Genomic DNA, 15,166 nt, shown 5'->3' with positions numbered 1-15,166 from the left:
TTCTCTCCCACACACATTCTTCATGCCCATTTTTCTGTAATTCCTGTACTTTTCCTCACTGTGATACAGTTTTCTGGAAACCTTAGCTTTCCTGCACACCACTCTGTCTTTTGCTTAGGGCCACTTCTAAGTGTTCTCCATCTCTGACTGCTGTGGCTCCTTTCTCAGCCACCTCGTGCTGTCCTCTACACAAAATGCTGCATACTCAGCAGTACTGTTATTTTGCAGTTAGTTCCCACTAGGAATGTCAGGTCCAAGGAGAAGGAGCTGTCCTATTTTTAAAAAATATCTTTTTATTGATTTCAGAGAGGAAGGGCGAGGGTGAGAGAGAGTAACATCAAAGATGAGAGAGAAACATTGATTGGCTGCCTCCTGCACGCTCCCTACTAGGGATTGAACCCGAAACCGGGGCATGTGCCCTTGACTGAAATCAAACCCAGGACCCTTCAGTCCGCATGCCAACATGTCCTGTCTATTGACAGCTGTATTCCTAGAACTTAAAATAGTACAGTACTTGACTTTTAGTAACTACTCCATAAATATTTCATTGTGTTTACTGAGCACCTTTCTAAGCACTGGGGACACTTCAATAAACAAAATAGATAAAAATCCCTTCTCGCTGAGACCAGTTTGGCTCAATGGATAGAGTGTCTGCTTGGAGACTGAAAGGGCCCGCGTTCGATTCCGGTCAAGGGCATATACCTTGGTTGCGGGCATATCCCCAGTAGGGGGTGTGCAAGAGGCAGCTGATCAATGACTCTCTCTCATCGATGTTTCTAACTCTCTCTCTCCCTTCCTCTCTGTACAAAATCAATAAAATATACTTTTTTTAAAAATCCCTTCTCTGTGACACTCAAGCTATAGTATGGAAGAAAGAAAAATAAACAATAAACATTAAATCAATGAATCATTCAATGAAAAACTAACCTAGTGTGTTACCAGGAGATAAATGCTATGGAAAACAGAGCAAGGCAATAGGGGTTGGAGGAATCAAGGTAGAGAAAATGTCCAGAAGGGAAAGATGGTCACAGTTTTAAACAAATAAAGGAGTAAGAGCTGGCCCTGCCTTGGAGAAGGCAATATTTGAGTAAAGACTTAAAGGTGGTGAGGAAGGGAGCTGTTCAGAATCTCAAGGAAGAGCATTCCAAGCAACTAATACATAAGGAAACAGCTAGTAAGTACAAAGGCCCTGTGGCTTTAAGGAATAGTATTGAAAATACTGAATCTAAAGGAAAGTGAGCAGATGGGAGAGAGGTGTACTAAATGTAGTAAGAAGAGGTCAGACATCTTGAACCTTGTAGCTCAATCTTACTTCTTTGTGAGAGTGACACAGGGAACCATTGCAGGACTTGGAGCAGAAGAGGGACATGCTGTGCTTTTAATTTTAGAAGAACACTCTGGCTGCTGTGTTAAGAACTAGTTATAAAGGAATAAGAATGGAAATAGGGAGACTAGTAAAGAGATGTGCAATAATTCAGATGAGAGATGGTTAAAAGCTTGGACCAGGATGTAGCAAGAAATGGGGGGAAATGATCAGATTTTAAATATACTTTGAATGGCTCTAGGGATAAGGAGATTTGTCAGCCAATTGAATGTGGGACATGACAAAAATAAGAAAATAATTTCTTGGACGATTCCAAGTTTTAAGACCAAAGCAACTGAAGCATGATTCTATATTAACTGAAATAGAACTGTAGGTGGAACAGGCTCAGGGGAGGATTTGAGTGTGGATGTGTAAGGTGGGAAAGTCTATCAGACATTCAAGAAGGTTTGTCCATAAACAGTTGAATCTACTTAGAATTCAAAGAAAATCTGGAAAATAAACTTTGGAATCAACATGAATATATGAAAAAGGGGGCCCTGAACAGTGATAAAACATTTTTACCTTTACTCAAGGAACTATAACATTTTGTAGCTAAAGGAATGGATTCTACAGAGTAAACAAGACCATTTATCAAGAAAGCAAGTCAAAACCTCTATGATGCTTCCTAACCTTCCATTTTAAAGCAATGTGCCTCAAAACATGGCCCTCAGCGACCCTGAATCAGAATAAAACTAACTTTTCATCTATTTTCTCCTTCTGCCAAAAGATGGTTTATCTCTTTTTCATATTTCCAAGTCAAAAGGTTTTACAACTTTCCCTGAAAATATTATGTCAATAATACTAATATTAAAACATCAAACATAATTTACCTTCATCTTTCCTATTGAGCTTTCAACCAAGTTTCTCAGCCCATCACCACAAGAACAGAAACACTATTCTGTTTATCACTTACCACATGGTGGGTGTTTAATAAGTGTTAAAAGACTAACCATAATATGCAGAAGATGAAAGAAAAAGTTATGTATTTTTAATAAAAGGGTGTGATAATTTAAAAAAAAGAAAAATAACACTGACTTTTGTCATCAGCACTCTCAGTGATTCTCACACGTATTCAAATCTGAAAATCACCTATTCTGTGTAATTATGTGGCATAGTGTCATTTGAAAGATTCCATTTTCATCCCTATAATGGCATCTAAGTATGGGCTACATAAAATGGGCACAGACAGAGGGCAGAGTCACTACGAATTGCTGATATCCAACTCATTTTATAATTGCCACAAACTAACACGTTTCATGGGATTTATCAATATTCAAGAAAATATATTTCTGAGCAATCTTCTGAATCATTGCCTGCATTATTTCTATATAACCCTGATCATTAGCCTTTAAGCTGTATCTCTTTTGCTATGAGTTATAACAACTTGGTTTCGGATGAGCATGATGGTTCAGGAAAGAGGCTGCTATTTCTCAGCCATATCTGATTCTCGGGGGTCAATATTTAAAAATCTATTGTATATGCCACCAGAACAGGTTTGGCTCAGTGGAGGGAGCGTCGGCCTGCGGACTGAAAGGTCCCGGGTTCTATTCCGGTCAAGGGCATGTACCTTGGTTGCAGGCATATCCCCAGTGTGGGGTGTGCAGGAGGCAGCAGATCGATGATTCTCTCTCATCGATGTTTCTAGCTTTCTATCCATCTCTCTTCTTCTCTGTAAAAAATCAATAAAATATATATTTAAAAAAAAAACAAAAAAAAAAACCTATATGCCCATGACAGTTTTTCAGTTCTTTGTAATCTTGATTTTTTTTCCCCTTTACTATTTTCTTGCTTGCTAATGAAGTTTAAGAACAAATGAAACTATACTTTAGTCTGGTGAACTGGAAAGTCCTAACAAAGTAATTGGTTACTCAGAGAAACAAACACAGCAGATAGATTACCCAGGTATCCACCCTTTCAGGGAAATGTTAATTCCAGAAGACTATGCAAACACACTTTGGTTTCTTGACTAATCATTTTAGTCCCAGATTAACCTATAGTAACTAGATAATATTTTCAAATTTTCTGGTCCAGGGAAGCCATAAACCCAAGTATCTCTATAAATATTTGTCAGAATATGTGGTAGCTGTGGGCTTCATTCATGTATTGGTCCTTTTGGTACTGGAGTTCCATTCTTAACCTAGATCTACTGTTCTCATGGGTTCAAGATCATGAAACTATATATTTAATCAATGTCAGAAAGAAAAAGCCACCTGGCTTGGTATACTATGGAGAATCTGGTATTAGAGAATCTTTATAAAGCACTTAGGCCATTTTTAAATCATAAAACCCAAATTTGTAATATCTCTAGGTTTGGTTTTCCAAAAGTCTAAGTATTTCTGACTTTAGGATAACCACCAAGTATTTATTGGCTGGAAAAAAAAGGTTTACATGTTAAAATATAGTTGTCCTTTTCACTTGTCTCAATTTTAAAATGATATATATTTTTATAATTTTATTGCATAAAACATTAATAAATTTGATTGATAGGTTGCACCTAAATTCAGCAATAGCGCTCAAGGACTGAGAGTTCAGAACAGAAATTAGAGACCATAAGGAATCATAATCATGTGCTTATAAGAAAGTCTAAGTTGGAGGTCACTGTCCCACAGCATCTCAGAACTGACATTTATAATTCAAAGAACACAGGGCCCAGGACTGGGGAGGGCAAATGGTGCAGGGAGAAACTGCTGACTCTGATGACTCTCTGGCACGAATTCTGGCCTGGACTCTGGTAGTGATGGGAGGAGCACACAATGGAGGCCCCAGTCCAAAGACAGTAGAAATATGGCAGGGTTTCCTGGCGAAGTCATTCCACTTCCCTGAATGTAAACCAGAAGGAGCAGCAGTATTAAACAGAGAAACACTGACTTTTTCTAATTAAATTCATGAGCTATGAGTCCTGGCAGATGCAAGTTTGTAAGTTACATCTTCCCCCCCACACCCCCCATTTCCCACTGGTTACTACTAAACAGATCAAAAAGGACTTCATAAATATTGAGATATCCCTTCAAACTTTTATCCTCCACCTTATTCATATGACACTTCATTCAAATCTTGCTTCCTTCTTGGAGGCACTGAATCTTATTTCAAAATATTAAACTACATGATTTCCTTTCTTTTTCTACACATGGTAAGTAGGAAGCATATGGCCATGAAAAGCACTAGGACCAATATTGAGATATGATAGTAAAGGAGCAAATACCATGTCAGAGCACATTACAATGTCTGGGAAGTTCTGCCATACTTTCTTTTTCCCTTCCTGGCCCCGGCCCTAGTCAAGGTAGGAGGCAACCAATCAATGTGTCTCTCTCACATTGATGTTTCTCTGTCTTTCTACCACACTTTCTATATGCCTTTCCACGATGTCATTTTCTCTTCAGTTACATTAACAGTCCCTGTAATACAGACATCCTGTTGTCTTTCTATAGTACTTGGAGTTCTGTTGCATTAGGTAACCACCAAGTATTTATTGAATCATGATCTATGCAAACTAAAAAAAAATGGGGGGGAGGGGACTAAAAAGGGCTAGTGTGGCTCAGTTGGTTGGGCATTGTCCTGTGCACCAAAATGTTGTGGATTTGATTTCCGGTCAGGGCATGTGCCAGGTTGTGGGCTCAGTCTCTGTAGGGGGCGTGCAAGAGGCAGCCAATCAATGTTTTGCTTTCACATGAATGCTTCTCTCTCTCTTTCCTTTCCCTTCCTCTCTCTCTAAAAATCAATAAAATTATTTTTTTTAAGATATCATACTATACGTCCATTCTCAAGGCTGCAAATAGTATGAGATGTTGTCACGGAGGCTTAGAAAAGTTTCAGTGTGCTTACGTATATGGCTAACCTGGGAGCTGTAAACAAGTAGAAAAATATAATGTAACAAAGTGTTTTCAACACTATTTTCCTAGAAGAAATTACCATTTGGAAGGTAACAATAGTGTCTGCTAAATTGTCTGTTATTAAATATATTGTCAAGAGAATAAACAATTTTGTTGCATGTTGTAAGAAAACAGCTTTAAACAAGATTCCAAGAGAGAGAAAGAAAAGGGTAAGGATATTTGGTAAAATATCTTTTGTTAAAGTAGCAGCTGCCATTTCCCCTTTAATTTTATAGCTGATAAAGATGATGAAGACAAAAAAACTAATAGTCTCTAAATATTTCAAACTATACACACACACACACACACACACACACACACACATAAAATTATATAACATTATCTTATTTTTAATGTTGTATAATTCTTTTTTATAATATATTTTATTGATTTTTCACAGAGAGGAAGGGAGAGGGATAGTTAGAAACATCTATCAGCTGCCTCTTGCACACCCCCTTCTGGGGATGTGCCCGCAACCAAGGTACATGTCCTTGACCAGAATCAAACCTGGGACCTTTCAGTCTGCAGGCTGACACTCTATCCACTGAGCCAAACCGGTTTCAGCTGTATAATTCTTTTTACAGCAGCTATATGAGATAATTCACAGGATTGCCTCAAAGGGATTTCTAAATGCTCTGGTAAAAACTTAGAAAATAATTGAATTCTTCCACAGGAGCATTTTCATTAAGTCAATTATGATGAACTAGGATGTTAACTAGACTTAGTGTGGTGATTATTTCATAATATATACAAGTATCACATCATTATGTGTACACCTGAAGCTAATGTCATGTGTCAATTATTTATCGATTTAAAAAAAAAGAAAGAAAACTCAATTAAGCTAATAAAATGCAGGAGCAGAGAAAAATAGGTATAGAAAAGATCAGGTAAATAGAAAGCATAAAATAAGATATAAATAAATATATCAGTAATCAAAATAACTATAGTCCAAATGTATTAATTAAAAGTCAGATTGTTAGATTCAATTAAAAAAAAAAACCAACAACAAATCCAGCTGTGCAGTGTTTACAAAAGACATATCTAAAGCAAAAGGATAGATGCAGTTTGGAAATAAAAATAAAGTAAAATCAGACAAATACTAATAAAAAATAGCAATAAAACTATAGTACTGTTGAAAGCATGATTAAAGATAAAGATGATCACTATGTTATGATGAAAGGATAAAAAATTCATCAGGAGGATTTAGTAAATCTAAATGTTCATTTTATTTAATACCATCAAAATATAGAATGAAAATTTGGTAGAATTACACTTTGTAAATCGATAATCAAAACAGAAGATCTCAACATACTTCTCAGTAATTGATAGGTCAATCAAGAAGATAGTAAAAACATGGAAGATGTAAATGATACAATTTAAAAAATACCATTTTGGTTATATCTTCACTGGTCTAAAAATCTTCCATGGCTCCTTATTGCTTCTGTCATCACATCCAAAGTATTCTCCTTGATCCTAAAAGTACTCCATATTTGGTACTGCCCTACCTATCTAGCCAAGCTTATGTCATACCCAATACAAATCTTCTATCCTAGGCAAACCAAACCTCTAATGGACTAGATAGAGGAAGCTCTCTGGTATAATGCTTATGTGCCTGGTTTGGTTCAAATTCTGATTCTACCATTTACTAACTTTATGACATAGGACAAGTTACTTAACCCTTGTGATTTCAGTCATTTTTATAAAATGAGGATATTGGTAATATCTAAGCCTATTTTGAGGATTTATAAAGAATATCAATGCCTGATACATTGTACTTGCTCCACAAACACTGGCTACATGTCTTTATATTGTTATCATCTTGGAACACTTTTCTTCCTCCTCCTAGCTATTCAAACTCTATTCAAGCTCAAAGGTCAACTCAAGTTCCTTTTCTTTCATAAAGCCTTCACCAATTATTTTGTCTAGCCTTCATTTATCTCCCTCTTCTACAGTAGTTCTTAACCTTGTGGGGGAGAGGTAGAGAATTAGAGATGCCTTAGAGAATCTTATGGGGGAGGGGAATATTCTATTCATAAAAACACACATGCATCACCACATATGTTTGCATAAAACATTAGGGGATTTATGTCTCTCTGAAGCTCACCCTGGGAATCCCAATTAAAGTTCCTCTGTGAAGGGAAATGGGGGTCAATGGGGGTATAAGGACACATGTTAATAACTTAATCAGAAAGAAAGAAAGAAAGAAGAAAGAAAGAAAGAAAGAAAGAAAGAAAGAAAGAAAGAAAGAAAGAAAGAAAGAAAGAAAGAAAGAAAGAAAGGAGGGATGGAGGGAAGGAGGGAGGGAGGGAGGGAAGGAAGGAAGGAAGGAAGGAAGGAAGGAAGGAAGGAAGGAAGGAAGGAAGGAAGGAAGGAAGGAAGAAAGGAAAGAAAGGAAAGAAAGAAAGGAAAGAAAGAAAGAAAGAAAGAAAGAAAGAAAGAAAGAAAGAAAGAAAGAAAGAAAGAAAGAAAGAAAGAAAGAAAGAAAGAAAAGATCCCCTGTGGTCAAGTCTATATTTAACCATCACCCACTCTTTTCTCCTAAGGCCACCTTAACAAAAGCACACAATGCTACATGAAGCTAGAAGAGTCATAGAGAGAAGCTCACTTCAAGATAAGGAAACTGATTCATAAAAAAATGAAGTGACTTACCAAAGCCACAGACAACTACAAAGTGGCAGAGATGGAGCCAGAACCTGTATCCTGACTACCCCTCTAGGATTCTTTGCAAAAGTGTGTGAGAATAATTTATCTCCAACTCACAGAGCTCTAAAATTGAGAAATAATGTTAGCCCATTATTCAGATTGGGTGATGATCCCTTGGGGAATTTGTCTCCAGATAATTAGGTCAGAAATCACCAAGAATCATTATATCAGAATGATAATTACCAAACATTCCAGAAATGTTATATTTTATTCTACTTTACCTTTCATATTTTGAAATTCTCACAGTAGTTTTCTCTGAAGCAACATCAAGCTAAGAAAAACAAAACTGCCCCAATTTTATTATTTGAGGAAGTTAACTTTGAAGCTTTATTTAAAACTTTTCTATAACTATAATAATCAAAGAATATCATCAGTTCCACATCTTGAGCCCGGAAAGACACAGATAAAGCCAATCCAAAATCTTTCATTCTCAGACCTGACCTTATAAAATATAAATATTTTAATAAATATTTTATAAATCTGTCTTCTATCTTTTTTCCTAGAAGACATTTTTCCAGAATCACTACAAATAGAAAAATGAACTATACCTTGCTCATTCTCTACCCTACCTTCCAATTCTCAAAGTAGTTTAATGATTAACTAAAGAAAAAAAGAGAAGATCATGAATAACCTATAAACACAATAATTAGCCTCCACGTCATTAAAAACTGATTAGCACTTGTGTAGTCACAGTCTCCTTGTGCATACAGGGAGCTGTTCCACTATGTGAAGTCATACAACCAGCCTGGGAATGAAATAAATGACTCAGGGGTGGGGGAGGTTGTAAAATAAAATATATTAATCAAAAACTTTAATCAAAAATTTTAAATAAACTTTAATCAATGACCAGGAGCCCTGGTCAGATAGCTCAGTTGGTTAGAGTATCACCTAATAAACCAAGGTGGGGGATTCGATCCCCAGTTAGGACATATACAAGAATCAACCAATGAATGTATAAATAAGTAGCACAACAATGTTTCTCTCTTTCTCTTCCTCTACCAGTCTCTAAAATCAATAAATTTTAAAAAGAGAATAAAGAAACAGTAAAGCATTTTGTAAGAAAACTAGAGGCCCGGTGCATAAAATTCATACCTGGGGAGGAGGTCCCCTCAACCCAGCCTGCACTCTCTCCAGTCCTAGACCCCTTGGGAATGTCTGACTGCAGGTTTAGGCCCAATCCCGGGAATTTGGCCTAAACTGGCAGTTGGACATCCCTCTCATAATCCAGAACCACTGGCTCCTAACTGCTCACCTGCCTGCCTGCCTGATCACCCCTAACTGCCCGCCCCATCAGCCTGATCATCCCTAACTGCCTCTGCCTGCCTGTCTGATCATCCCTAACTGCTCGTCCTGCCAGCCTGATTGCCCCAATTGCCTCCCCTGCTGGCCTGGTCACTCCCAACTCCCTCCCCCCTGCCGGCCTGGTCGCCCCATGCAACCTGCTGTTTATTTGTTTGGTTGTCCCTTACTAACCCCCTGCCAACTTGGTCACCCCATGAAGCCTGCTGTTCAGTTGTTTGGTTATCCCTCACTAACCCCCCTTGTCGTCTCAGCCTACTGTTTGGGTTGTTGCTGTTACTATGATGGCATCCTGGACAACTTGCATATTCTTCTATTATTAGTATATATAATATTAGAACACCTGAAGAGCATAAAATTTTTAACAAAAGAATCAATATTATAATACTTACTCACAGAGAGTGAATCAAAAAGATCATCTAGTCAAAACCTTTTACTTCCAATATAACAATAAACTGAAGCCTGAGACCTAAACTGTATCTCCTTTTGAACCCACAGGCTTTCTGGAGAAGGGAACCTGGGACCCACTACAATAGGTCAGCTTCCCCAACTAAAAATTAACATTATCTTGGATGAGGAGGCAAGTGAAATAAACACTGGAAAGTACCAGGAACATTATTTATACACTAGAGGCCCAGTGCACGAATTCATGCACGGGTACCCACGCTATGGGAGGCCTGCAGGGATTGGGCCAAAACCCAGTCCAACGCTGCCTGCAGCTTCTATCTGCCACTGCCACTCATCCCAGCCTCACTGTGCCTGCCACAGGCTCACGTCCAATCAGTCCCGATCGGGAGAGACTCACACTGCTATAGCAGTGCTCTCCAGACATGAGCCCTGCATCTGGCACCCTCCCAAGGGGAGTGGCCTGTGGGTTCGGGCTGAAACAGGCTCTCTGACATCCCCAGAGGGGTCCTGGATTTCGAGAGGATGCAGGCCAGGCTGAGGGACACCACCGGAGCACTATCAGACAGGGGAGAGACCGCAGAAGGCTCCAAGGCATGTCCAGCCCATCTCACTCAGTCCCAATTGGCCGGACCCCAGCAACAAGCTAACCTACCAGTTGGAGCATCTGCCCCCTGGTGGTCAGTACACATAATAGTGACTAGTCAACCAGTTAACTGTCTGCCCCGTGGTGGTCAGGGCACATACCGTGTTTCCCGAAAATTAGACATCCTCCAAAAATAAGACCTAGCGCATGGAAAGCTAAGACATCCCCTGAAAATAAGACCTAGCGCAACTTTGGGAGAAAAAATTAATATAAGACACTGTCTTATTTTCGGGGGAAAAGGGTAATAGCGAGTGGTTGAGCAGCCTTAGCATACATTAGCATATTATGCTTTGATTGGTCAACTATTTGCATATTACCCTTTTATTATATAGGATTATATAGGATTCTAAATAACAAGTTCTATTTAGGCCTTATGAGAAAGTGTACACTCCACAAGCAACTGAATTTTGTGCATTACCAAGAGGCTCATGGAACTAGATGAGACTGCAGTGCATTCTTGGATAGTAATAAGGATACAATGATACACCTCCTTGCCAATAAGAGGCTCTTTCCTTTGGCAACTAAAAATACCTAGAAAAAGGAAAGTGTTGGCTATAGAACTTACCTTTCATTTGTATATATAAAAACCTAAGTGACCATTACAACCAGTCAACCGAACAACCAGTAGCTATGACATGCACCAACCAACAGGGAGCAGATGCTCAATGCAGGAGCTGCCCCCTGGTGGTCAGTATGCTCCCACAGCCAACCTCCCACAAGCCAGCCAATCTCCTGCTGTCCCTCCCCCCAGCCAGCTGGCCCTGATCAGCCCTGATCACCAACCAAGTTGAGGGACCCCACCTGTGCACAAATTTGTACACTAGGCCTCTAGTGTAGTTAGTTTCAGTATTTTTACTAATATTTTTTCATAGATGTATTCTAAAAAATAATGGATCAATAGTGTTCAGAAACAATGCTTGATTAAGAGAAGCTAGGAATTAATGTTTATTTGTTATAGCAGTAACTTGCTGTATATTATTAATATTGCTTATGTGGGAAACTTAAAAGAAAATGTGATTAATGTATATTCACAGATGGTCTATGGTTGCAAAGGAAAACTGAAGGTTGCATGACACAAAGTTGCTTTCCTAAGAGGAAAGGCATTTATGACTCAGTTGCAAAATCAAGGATAAATCACTCTAAAGTTATTTGTAAAAGCCATTCATATTTTATGATTAAGAATACACAAAAGGACTTCTTACTCATTATAATCTTTTAAAAAAATTTAATATATTTTATTTATTTTTTACAGAGAGGAAGAGAGAGAGATAGAGAGTTAGAAACATCGATGAGAGAGAATCATCAATCAGCTGCCTCTTGCACATCCCCTACTGGGGATGTACCCACAACCAAGGTATGTGCCCTTGACCAGAATCGAACCTGGGACCCTTCAGTCTGCAGGCTGACTCTCTATCCACTGAGCCAAACCGGTTTCATCGAAAATTAAAATATAATAGAAAAGGATAGCTGGGTTCTGTGAGTACAAATATCCCTAAAATTCTCAAACTTCAGTTTTCCTTTTTATATCAATCTTTTGTTCTCTTATTGAACTCCTTATAGATATAAAATCTGAAGCCTAACACCAATCTCATTTCCTTGTTCTTGGTGATGAAGTCTTATGAAAGAAAACCACCAGCCAGAGGTGCTTACATATCTATAGGTAGTGGTAAGATTTGGCAAATAAAGAAAACTGCATTTGCCAATTTAAAAAATACACAAACAGAAATCATTGTGTATTTTTCAGAGAGCAAAACAAACTAAGTCAATTAGAAAACACTACCATCATTTTTACTATTCTAAAATCCAAAGTACTTTCTAGGCAAATGTACGTGTGTGTGTGTGTGTGTGTGTGTGTGTGTGTGTGTGTGTGATCTGCTTCTACACAAGATTTTAATGCTACACCTTTTTGTTCCTTTTAAAAATTATATTTTGTACAGATTTCTGACTGAAACTAAAACAAATGAATACACAGACTTTTGTCTCTGATTAAGAAATTTCTAAATTAAATTTTTCCTTCAAGTACTTGCCCAACTATGTGAATAAAACAAGCATTTTAAGGGTCCTTTTTTACTACTTTATCTAAGTTCTGGCACATTGAATTTCCTACACAAAAATAATAACTAAGTTGAAAGAATGGTTGAATTATCCCTAAAAATTTCCACTAGCAAAAAGAGGCAACTGAAAAACATTTAGTATGTAAATCTAAGAGAAAAGGTTCAGGGTTGGGCCAGGGTCACACAGAACGAACTCAAGGCTCAGTGTAATCAAAATTATATTTATTCCAGTCACCTGGGTGCAGGTGAAAGAGCCAGCGGTGAATTGGGGAGGGAGCAGACTTTTTATGTGCTCGGGGAGAGCTGCAGATGGGGCTTCAGCTTGACCCAAGTTACCAGGTCTGGTTTGAAGGCCTGGCCCTTTGTCCTTCTGCTGGCTAGGGAGGCAGCAGCGGGGGCAGGGGTCTTCAGGAATTTCTGTAAAATAACCACTCAAGGGGAGCTTGTTTGTGCAAGGCTTAGGCTAACAGAACGAGCTTTCCCTTTGACATTGGTTAGATTTTGTAAGGCTCAAGCCTTGTGTTCTCCAGTTAGCCCTTTCACTAAGTTAATGCAATATCAAAAGAATGAAGAAATAGCTTACGAAAATGTTTTACTGGCCAAAGTAATTACGTTTTGAGGGAAGGTGAAAGGTGTTGCTTTCTTTCATGTCTTTTATTTTCCTGTTCCTGATTGAAGGTGAGGGTTTAACCTCCCTACAGGTTTACTTTTGTTAATGAAAACGTCTCAACAGTTGCTACGAAAATGCAATTGCTGCTTCTTCTTTCCTGCATGTAATTTTTGCCGTTTTTGATAACTGTTCTTAAATTTGTAGAAAGCTAAGATAAAAAATAGGAATGGGGAAGAAATATTTAGAAAATAAGCATAAGCAACACTATCATACAATGTGAGTAAAGAGTTGTTTGGGATTAGATCATAAATATCCAATACCAAGAATAATCATATTTTGCTGGGTAGAGAAGGGAGTTTTTGAGTAAAGTGATTTGGCCAGGTCTCTGGAAGATAAATCCTCAAAACTGGCCTGTAGAGAGAGCAGAGGCAGGAAACTGTGAGGATGCTTCTGGGATAGATCTCTGGGTATTAGTCACGGTCCTGGAAGGAAAAATGTAGTAGTCAACCTGGGTAATTTAAAAAAGATCAACAATGGGAATATTACAAAAATGTTTTTTAAGAAAAGTAAAAAATAAGAGTGTTACAATGGCAAGAGTTGCAACCACTCCCAGGCCTACAGGAAGCAGGGGACAAGTTAGAGGAGCTGGGAGAGGGTGGTTGCAAGGAGAGAGTTGCCTGAGTGGAGCTATGGCCTTTTAGAAGAACCAGCCAACCAATAGCAATGTGCAGAGGGCTAGAGGCATACAGGGTTTCACCTTACTCTCTTCCCACCCTCTGATCTTTTGTCACTGCTACACCCAGCTGGATGTCAGGGCAGAGAGCAGAGTGGAGGGAGGATCTAGAGAAGCAAATGGAAAAGACCCTGTCTAGAGGTAAAGTAATGGTAGAAGAAATGGAAAGAGCACAATTTGAGACAAATTTATCAGGACTTTGCCTGAATGGATTTGGAGATAGAGAAAGAAAAGTCAAAGATGACATCCCAGTTTAAAGCCTAAGTTACTAGACTAAAATGACAATAACCTCAATTGAACCTATTTTTACTAACTATTGTATTCCCAATGCCTTGCACAGACCCTTGGGAATAAAAAGCTTTTATAGACAAATTGGAGTGGATGGGTAGACAATGAAGAAGAAATTCAAGGGAAGATGATGTGGATGTAACCTTACACATACTGAGTTTGGAGTATGGTGGAAGAGGCCAGCAGGTGATTGGAGATTTGAGCCTAAAGCTCTGAAAAAGAAAGAAATAAAGAAATGCTTCTAAAAACCATCTGCACAAAAATGTTAGCTGACACCAAGAGAGTGGATGACATGTATAAAGAGAAAAGAAGGAAGGCCTAATACCAAACTTGAGAGCTCTGACATATGGGAACAAAGGAGGAAGGGAAACCAACAAAGGGGGGCGGGGGTTAAGGGGAAAACCAACAAAGGGAAAAAACAATATGTGCAACCATTTGCTGTATTATTAAAATAATTTCACAAACATTTGCACGTCCCTGGCAAGCTCTATTCTTCTTGGCACTGCAGTGTTGCCTAATATAAAGATGATACAGATGCAAGCTGGAGATCACCACTTACCTTCTTGCCTCAATGAAGACTTTTTTTAAAGCCCTAATTCCCCATCCTACCAGTTTTGTTCACCTTGAACCTAACCCAGCCAACATTAATCCTTTCATAATTTAGAAAAGTCTGTTAGGCTTATTCTTTCAAACAATCATGTATTGAGTATCTGTTACACATCCAGTACTCTGCTCAACAAAGTGTAAGTAAAAATCAATTTCCAATCATCAAGAAAAAAATTAAAATCCCCTTGGATTAACAAACCATTGAGCATACAACAATTAAAGTTCAATGAAGAACTGACCTGTATGATTCACACCAAGTAGCATTTCATCCAATGAAAATTCATACCATTCAGCACATCTGGGTTTTTTTCCTAGCTCAGATTGATAGGAGAGATAAATTCTACATAGGTGGACTTCCTATTAAATGCCCAATTATGCCACATGGTAAATTTGTCTTTACTTTTCTTTCTTCCCTGCTGTTCTCAATCTTTGAACATGGTAATCATTCAAATGTTTGATATATGTGTGAATGAATCAGAAGCTAAGCAAAGTCCAGAGCAACTGTCAATGTTCTTAACTCTCTTCTAGGGCAAATCTCAAAAGTTTTAAGGTTCAAAGTCTTGGCCCAGGGGATGGTTGGTATTAAAGAC

Source organism: Pipistrellus hanaki (genome assembly GCF_964339955.1).
Source record: "Pipistrellus hanaki genome assembly, chromosome: 17".
Classification (NCBI taxonomy): domain Eukaryota; kingdom Metazoa; phylum Chordata; class Mammalia; order Chiroptera; family Vespertilionidae; genus Pipistrellus; species Pipistrellus hanaki.
The sequence above is the reverse complement of the archived record's forward strand: the minus strand, read 5'-3'. Positions refer to the sequence as shown.